At 32.7% G+C, this 9,695-nt stretch overlaps 1 pseudogene; it reads right to left on the bottom strand.

Moving 5' to 3' along the window:
* Positions 1–2,061: 2,061 nt before the first annotated feature.
* On the bottom strand, positions 2,062–7,102 carry LOC120165807 (annotated as a pseudogene).
* Between the last annotated feature and the right edge of the window lie 2,593 nt (positions 7,103–9,695).

Here is a 9,695-nt window from a genome sequence, read left to right as displayed (position 1 = left end):
GACTAGTACTCACAATTTTTTCTGTTGGCTCATCATCGTCTAACTGGTCAATACGAAAACCGAAATTTGGTGCTGAAAGTTGATTGGGATTTGGATTAGGGAAAGGTTGTGGGTTTTGAGATTGTGTTTGGTATTGGTAATGTGGTGAAACAAAATTTTCTTGGTGATGAAATTGTGGTGGAACCATTAAATTTTGAAGTTGATAACAACGTTGTATATTGTGAGCACCATAAACTGGGGTTGAAGAACTTAGTTGATTACTACCCGCTACTAACCCAACTTCACTACTTCTAGGTTCAACAACATACAATGTAACATCATCTTCTTGCGAAACACTAATGTAAGCAATGAATCGTTCAAAATCTTCATTGTCGGTTAACAAATAAACTTTACCTTTTCTCTGATAAGATAGCCTAAATCCACTTAGAGGCTCTAAATTCAATTTCTTTGCAACACGTAACATTAGAGTTTCATAAGTTAACTTTTTTAATGACAGTTTTAGTTGAAGATTCATGGGTAAAGGCACATATTGTAAAACACCATGAACATTCTCCCATGACCCTCCAAAACACAAATATATCCAAACATGATCAACATTAGATGATTTCATTCTACAAATTGTAAATTAATTTACTAAACAAACGAGCTATAAACTACATATCATCACTAACTTAGAGAAAACATACCTTTATTAAGTTGATAGTTGATAATTTGAGAGAGAAATCATTGAAAAATTATATAGAAATAAAATTATGTAAAAAAAAAATTAGAGATGGGGAAGGATGTCGTTGGATATAGGAACAAATGTCGCCAGAGAGAGTGATAGATGGAGATGGAATGAGTAGCGATTTAGGGATTTAGGTTATGAGTTGTTGCTGCTGCGTAGTTATATACCCAAAACATTTGTGTTGCGAAACTAAAACCTGTTGCGAAATTAAATTCGTGTTGCGAATTCGAAAATCGAGTTGCGAATTTGAAATTCAGTGTTGCGAATTTGGAAATTACGTTGCGAATTTGACTTTTGTGTTGCGATTTACAAATTCGCGTTGCGAATTTGGAAACTGGGTTGCGAAATTGGAGTTCGCGTTGCGAATTTGTTGATCATTTTCGCAAATCCAAAAAAAATTGATTAAAATCGTATATTATAAGGCATTTTCGGTCACAAAGGTTATTTTCTCTTAAATTAATCCAAATCCAAATTAAATTTCAAATTAAACAAAAATCCAAAATAAAGTCATAATTATTTTTAAATTAATTTTTCAATAAAAAATATTATGATAATATAGATTTAAAAAATACTAATTTAAATTAAATTTAAAGTCCGAAACAAGTTGAATTTGAATCATAATTGATTCAAATTTTAAATGAATTAATATATTTTATTTATAATATATGTATGTTAAATCTGAATCAAATTTGACTCGAATCAAATTTAATTAAATATAATATAAACTTAGATTGACTTGACTAAGATTTAATATGAAATATCTAATTGTTACCTTTGATATAAATTTAGATCAAATTTCAAGTCAGATAAAGTGTGAAATTTTATCTAAAAGTTTAGATCAAATTTCGAGTCCGCTAAAACTACATTAAACTCAATCGGAACAGGCGACATGTAGAATGCTCAGGTCAACTAAAATCCCAAATCAACCCAACCCTGAGGTAATAACACTTGGGAAAATTACCATGTCATCACATGTTAAAATCACCAAATTTTTAACAAGTTAAACCTTAACCTTTATAACAATTTGCAACTTCAGATACCAAAATGAAGATAAACTGATAATTTTGGGGGCCAGATGTACATTTAACCCAATTACCAATGCCTCTAAAGCGTCTGTTAAGATAAATCAACTTCAATGATCAACTTATTCATGCGCACAGGAACAGTAATGATAAATGTATTGCTTGTAAAAAATAATGAATTGGAGGATCAAACTCAGAGCATATTGCTTGAAATGCCTCTCTTACCATCTAACAAAACCCGAAAATTTCGAACACTAGACGAAAAATTACTAAAACACGACACGAATACCCGAACGATCTACATAATACAAATTATTAAAGTATCGAAATTTATATAAGAATATATCTTAAACATGATTATGACACAAGAGAAAGAAAAACCATAAACACGAGAGAGATACACGAATTGCCCAAGTCTACTTGCAACCAAAGAAGCATGTCAGTTTCCAACACTAAACTTGATTAGAAGTAGAATTACCAGGTGGAAATCGGTTCCGTTTCTAACTAACAATGAAACCCAACCTGTGAAGAATCACTGCCAGGACGAGCATGCATACTGCCAGAATCATACCGGGTTTCCCGAGCAACCAGTTCTTTGCTTTCTTCGCACCTTCGGCTCCTCTCTGGATCGTATCCATCCAGCGCATCTGCCACAATTTACCGACGGAAAAAGTTAGTGTTTTGAGGCAAAGATGTGCTAAAATGAGAGGACAAAAAATCCACCATAATCGTCTAAATCAGGGACCTTAGCACAGGATGATGATAATGATTAGTAAAAAAGTAAGCCAATTACGAGCGACTACTACCATATATTAGTCGAACATATGTCTGGGTGCTGGATACAAGTATGTTCAAAACGTTAACGGTTTTGCATGTATTTGAAAGGGTATTTAGAAGGTCATAGGTGTAGAGAGCATATTTAAGGAAAATATGAACAACGCAGTTCAATCAATGGAACATTTCAGACCCATTAACCTTCTGTTTAAAGTATGATGATGACAATTTCTACCAAGTCCTAAATAGAAAAGAAATGTAAAAGCGGGTTAATAAATGTACCATTTTATCCAAGTCCTCGGGTGATAAAGACGACATAGCTTGTTGAGCTTTTGCAGCATCTTCCCGAGAAAGCTTCAATCCAAATTGTTCGCTCATGTTTGCCATCATGTCTGGACTCTGGACTCTGTTTTTCATCATTGATGCTAACATCTGCTCAGTTCACAAGTAAACATTAACCGGCACGGCCTAGGGGTAATGCAAGATTTATTTATGAAGAAACTATTGCAATTGACTCTATCAGCTATTGCCTATATAGGTTTAAACGTTAAAAAGCAAAAAAGAAAATATTCTAGCAAAATAGAAACAATTAATACCAAAGAAATAATTGTAAAATATATTTGTCATACCTGCCGCATAGCTGGATCTTTCATTTGGTTTCTCATCTGTTCTTGTAGATCAGCAGTTGATGTTGGAAAACTCGACTCAGCACTCCTTGAATTTGGAGAACGACTAGAACTAGAAGACCCGGTTTCACCAAAATCACTATTAACATTGGTGAAAGATGCTGTCTGAGATTCAGGATATTTAACTTCAGCATCTGAATCTAGCCTGTTACTGTTTACAGCTGTTGCTTTGGGAATAGAGTCTTTCCCTTTCAAAGAAGCTGCCATTTCAAACATTTTCTGAAGATCTTCCGGAGGCATCTTGGTCATCATATTAGTTGCAGTTTTAAGCATGTCAGGTGTCACGTTTGAAGGAACGGAACCAGATCTAAATCCACCTGTATGTGGGTTTTCTGTCGGAAATGAAGAAGCCAATTGAACCATTCTTTGTAGTTCTTCAGGTGACATCTTGCTGATCATATTTGAAGCAGTCTTGAACATGTCTGGTCACTGGTGACACCTCTCCAACTTTACCGCCACTCATAGCAGCAAGGGTGTCAGGATCGGCACTATAAATGAAATTCTGAAACGACCTGCTAATTAAAATTGGGAATAAGAGAACTGAAAATTTTAAGGACCTCTAAACTAACTAATAACAGAGCACAAAAAGGTTGCAAAAGTACAGGACATGAAGTTTCATTTGGAAAGGTAAGGGAAAAAAAGAGTTGAGAACTGAGTTTGGATATGTGGCTTTTTTCCTTTTAATCTTCCAAGTTTCGTTTCTAGCAGCAATAACCATTTTATGTTCATACAATGGCCTATTCACCATGTACCGACATTAAAGGGAATTGGATTTATGTGCATAACTATCACGCGATTACTATAAAGTTATGCTACTTAGAATTCATAGCCAAAAAAGGAGAAACTAAGAGAGAATACAACATTACCAGACTAAACAAATGAAGATCACTTATCAGGCAATTTTGTGATAATGGAAACAAACCTGAGTGACTCTGGATCCTCCTTCAGAGCCTGCAGACACTCGGAATTGGTTCTCAAGTCCCCAACATTTTTCACACTCTCACTCTTAGAGAATCCATTACTTTCTCTTGGTTGTTCCAACAAAGGTTCAGTAGATGGACTTTGAAGATTAGAAGAGGTGCTTGCAGGCTCTTCAATTATTTCTTCAATTACCAGTCCTGAAAAATAAGGAGAAAACAGAAATGTGAACTTCAAAGATATATAAAAGAGAGACAGAAGACATAGGAAAATGCAAAATAGAGGGCGCGAAACCTACCCCGGGGTGCTTCATGACTGCCTTCTCTAGCCAATCTTTCCTCAGCATCCCTGCATCAAAAATTGACATCACTAACCACCACGAAGCATTAAAAAAATAATGTGTTCTCATCAATTTTATGAATAATATTTAATAACTAAACAGCATTCCAGGTGAATCTTAACACGTTCTTTTTCTTTTGCAAAAGTAAAGAAAGTAGAATAAAATGCGTCTATCATATCCTAACCATCAATGGTCATGATGGGCTGATATTAGTGCATAAACGAACTTTATAAATGAATGCAGCTAAAGAAAACTTAAGAAATGTTTCCAAAATCTTAATTCAAAAGTGTTAATACCTCAAGATATCAGCAATCGTTTCATCATCAGGTGAAACCTCATGCGCTTTTCTCAAGTCTGAGACAGCATCCTAATAATTTCAGAAAAGGTTATCAGAAGAACCAAAAAACATAAAAATGCAATTCAACAACCATCGACAAAATCCATATGCAAATAGAACTCACTTCTAATTGGCTTAGTTCTTTATATGCTTGACCTCTTCGGTAAAGAGCTTTAACATTCTTTGCCTCATAAGACAAAACCTGTAAAAAAACATAATTTTAGCCAGAAAGAAGATAGAAGACCACAAAGAACAAAATGCTAATTAGAAAACTATTAATCTATTTGTTTAATGATTGACAGCCTAGTCTATAGCTATTAAATAATTTTATGCCATTATCTAGGGATGGGGGACAACTTGAGGATTTGACTTATGACAAAAGCTATAGTAGTATACGAATGATAATAAAAGGAGAAGTATACCTCAGAGCCTTCTTTTATACACTCATCATATTACCTTGTTTTCAAATAACATGACATGAGATTAAGAGAGCATGCCAGTAGAAGTGTTTTTCCTTTCGCAGATGGAAGTCCTTTCAGGTTTTTCTTTGCCTGAGATTGTGAAGAAGGCAATGAGGATTTAAATTAATATGAGAAAAAAAATACAAATAAAATACAATAAACTAAAATTTAAAATAAACAGAGAGAATTGTTCCCATAATTGGAAAAAGACAAAAGATAATACTACTGCCTTACAAGCAAATATTTCTCAGAGGCATTATTGAACTTCCCTTGCTTATGAAGCTCATTCCCCTGAAAAAAAAATTAAATACACATTTTTCTGGGTCAGATGCCGGTCAATAAGCATAAACAGTAAGTAACAAAAAAACAAGGGACCAGGGCAGACCATATTTAAAATTTAAGTTTTGATTAAGATACAAAGAAAAATAGACACGTGTATTTGAAAAGTATTCTATAGTGAAAAGCTCTTCTTAATATTTAATGTAGGAAGATAAACAATTATTATGCATGCAGTTCTTGGAAACAGATGGAGGGAGTCCTATTTTATCACACAACAACACTGTTTAGCAGAAGTTATTTAAATAATACAAAAGGGAAAGTCATGCAGTTGATTTTTCTCCACAACAAGATCAATGTGGTACATCTCTAGCAATGAATTGCCTCCACAAAAGAACCATATATTAAAGATTAACACAACTGATCAGGTACTTTTTAAAAACAACTTGTATTCATATTTTGACTGACATGTTTAAGTTATGCAAACTCAGTGGCTTAGGAGCAGCCCTTAGTATGATAGTATCTCACCAAAACTTTTACAATGTGTTCAATTTTTTTAAAACTCAAGTATTGCAGCTCTTTTATGAGCATCAAGGCTCCTGTTGTGAACTGATCACATTCTTTAAGATTATTGACTAGAAACCTATTCTACTATCAGTGTTGGGCATATAATTTGGGTGTCAAAAACTCACTTGATTCTTCAACATCTCGGCCACACTTAGTTCATAACTGATCTGAGCATCAGCGCGGACACGCAATGCAGCTATCTCTTCAGGTGATGCATTGGCCATTTTCTCACCAATCTCTGCCATCTCCTCAGGACGAGTGTGCTTCAACTGTTCTGCAGCATGTCTCAAGTCTTCCGGCCTCATCTTCTTCATGCTCTCCGAGGCCATTCTCATCAAATCAGGATTCGACATCATCTGAAAGCCATTGAATTCACAATAAAAATAAACCTCAATGTTATATAAGCAAAAAAATGCATGTACTCAAGTACATACTGATTACTTATATTCAGGTCCATTGATTGTATTGGTTCAGCTAAAATTCATTATTAATTACTACATCTAACAAATTATGCACTAAATCAATTTTATTCCGAAACCCCAAATCTTGAAGAAATTCATGAAAAACATATATATCAGCAGAATGGTTCATATCAGATGGAACATCATATAGAAGTACAAATTTACCAATAAGAAAGCAATTCAATATAATATAAAATCAAAACTGAAACCCAACATAAATTCCAGAAAACGAAAATATCCAGATTGAAAAAGACATCGAATTTACTAAATCCTACATGGGAATTGATAATTCTGATAAAAAAAAGCAAAAATCTACAAAATTACAATAAATAAATAAAAAGATATAGAATTGAACCTGTTGTTGGATTTTCGATAACTCATCGGGTGACACACGACTGATCTGTTCCTGAGCGATTCTTAACAACTCAGGATCCATCATCCCGTTGAACATCCTTGTCGATTTTAATTCCAGAAAAATTATCAGATCAAATTTAATAAAAAAATGCTACAAGAAAGAAGAAAAAGAATGGGAATTGATTAAAAGAAAGTTCTATAAAATTTAAAGTGGAGGTTGGGTTTATAAAGGGGGTGGGTGGCCTACCAAACGAGAACAGAGGCGATGAATATACAAATAGTCTCTAAAATTTAAATACATTTTGAGTAAACTACACGGGAGACCACCAAACTATGGTACAAATTCAATGTGACCACCAAACTACTTTTTATCTCAATCAGACCACCAAACTATTTAATTCATTCGATCAAACCACCGGCCGTTAATTTTTAACAGAGTTGTCCGTTAATAAAATTAGCATAATTATATATTTGGTTCTTAATATTTACATATTCTATCAATTTAGTCACTATTTTAATTCAATTAAATAAATTTAATTATCCAATTAGAACATGACACATGTCAATATATGATTGGAATGTTTTATTTATGAATTTTAAACTATTTAATTAAATTATTTTTTTAACCATTTCAATAAATTTTAAACTATTTAATTAAATAATTTTTTAACCAATTGAACAAAGATGCGCCCAAGGAAATTCAAACCTGCATCTATGGGGGAGACGAGTAACCAGGCACTCAAACCACTGGGCCAAAGGTCCCTAATGGTTTTAACTTACAACAATTAACATTTGACTGATAAAGGTTTGTTAATGATAAAAATTTAAACAAATTATTTGTTTAAATAAATTATTTTTTTAACCGTTAATCGAACCGAAATTTATTTAGAAATTATTAATTGAATTAACCGAATAAAATAAATTATTTTTTCTTTAACCGTTAATCAAACCGAAATTTATTTGAAAATTATTAGCCGAACCAATTTAACAGAATTTTTTCTTTAACATTAATCGAACCGAAATTATTTGATTGTTAATCGAACCGAAATTTATTTGAAAATTATTAACCGAATTTTTTTCTTTAACAATTAATCGAACCGAAATTATTTGAACGTTAATCGAACCCAAATTTATTTGGAAATTATTAACCGAATTAACCGAATAAAATAAATTATTTTTTCTTTAACCGTTAATCGAAACAAGATTTATTTGAAAATTATTAACCGAACCAAATCAACCGATTTTTTTCTTTAACCATTAATCGAACCGAAATTATTTGACCGTTAATCGAATCAAAATTTATTTGAAAATTATTAGCCGAATAAAATAAATTATTTTTTCTTTAACCGTTAATCGAACCGAAATTTATTTAAAAATTATTAACCGAATCGAATTAACCGAATTTTTTTCTGTAACTATTAATCGAACTGAAATTTATTTAACCAAATAATTTGTTTAACCGTACAAGTTAAATGTAAATTGTTGTAAGTTAAAACCATTGGAGATCTTTGGTCCAGTGGTTTGGGAGCCTGGTTACTCCTCTCCCCCTTAAACGCAGGTTCGAATCACTTTGGACGCATCGTTGTTCTTCTATTTTCCATTTCAATTGGGTGGTGACACGTATCACCACCTGATTGGTTAAAAATCATTTAATTAAATAAATTAAAATTCATAAATAAAACCTTCCAATCATATATTAACACGTGTCATGTTTTAATTAGATAGTTAAATTTATTTAATTGAATTAAAATAGTGACTAAATTGATAGAATATGTAAATATTAAGGACCAAATATATAATTATGCCAATTTTATTAACGGACACACCACCAATGTTAAAAATTAACGGCCGGTGGTTTGATTGAATCAATTAAATAGTTTGGTGGACTGATTGAGAAAAAAATAGTTCGGTGATCACATTGACTTTTGACCATAGTTTGGTGGTCTCGCGTGTAGTTTACCCATAAATGTTTTATCTTCTTACTGAAATTTTAAAAATATCAAATTAATCGTTAATGTCGGTAATCGAAGAGTTGAGCGTTAACGTTATTAGCTTATAGTAAGTTGGTGTCATATATATATATATATATATATATATATATATAACATATTAAATGAATTAAAGGTTGAGCTGAGATGCCAAACCAAGTTTTGCTTGATGGTTTTATTACCTAAACTCAGGCAGTATAAATTCCTGGATTTTTGTTAAATTTATGTAAAAAAACTTGAAATTTTCTATATCTTTATTTATTATTGACATATAAACATGTAAACTGGTGTTTGTATCATCTTGAGCAAAGGAAACATCTTTGCTGGATATCTACTACTTCCTCTAGTTTATGTTAAAAAAAAAAACTGGAAATTTTCATCCTCCAGTTTCGCTAGTTTTAATTGGATTGCTGGACATAAAAAAAAAACTGTTTTCCCATGAATTTTCCAGTTCAATAATCTACTTGTAACAATCCTCTTGAGAATTTTCCAGTTCAATAATCTACTTGAATTTTCCCTTGAAGTCATGGCTAATAAAAATTCCTCTTAAGAATTAGCTCTTTCATAATTAGGGATGGCAAACGGGCGGGTCGGGTGCGGATACCCCTTCCCCCATCCCCATACCCACCTAATATTTTTCAATCCACCACCCGCCCACCACCCATGATGGGTACAAATTTTCAAATCCACACCTGCCCACGCGGGTATATTTTCAAATTCATCCCCACACCCACTACCCACTAGCGACATACCCATCTAGACCCACCTGACAGCAAACTAATGG

Source organism: Hibiscus syriacus, unplaced genomic scaffold, assembly GCF_006381635.1.
Source record: "Hibiscus syriacus cultivar Baekdansim isolate YM2019G1 unplaced genomic scaffold, ASM638163v2 tig00111614_pilon, whole genome shotgun sequence".
NCBI lineage: Eukaryota > Viridiplantae > Streptophyta > Magnoliopsida > Malvales > Malvaceae > Hibiscus > Hibiscus syriacus.
Note: the sequence above shows the minus strand (reverse complement) of the source record. Positions and strands in the feature narration are given on the sequence as shown.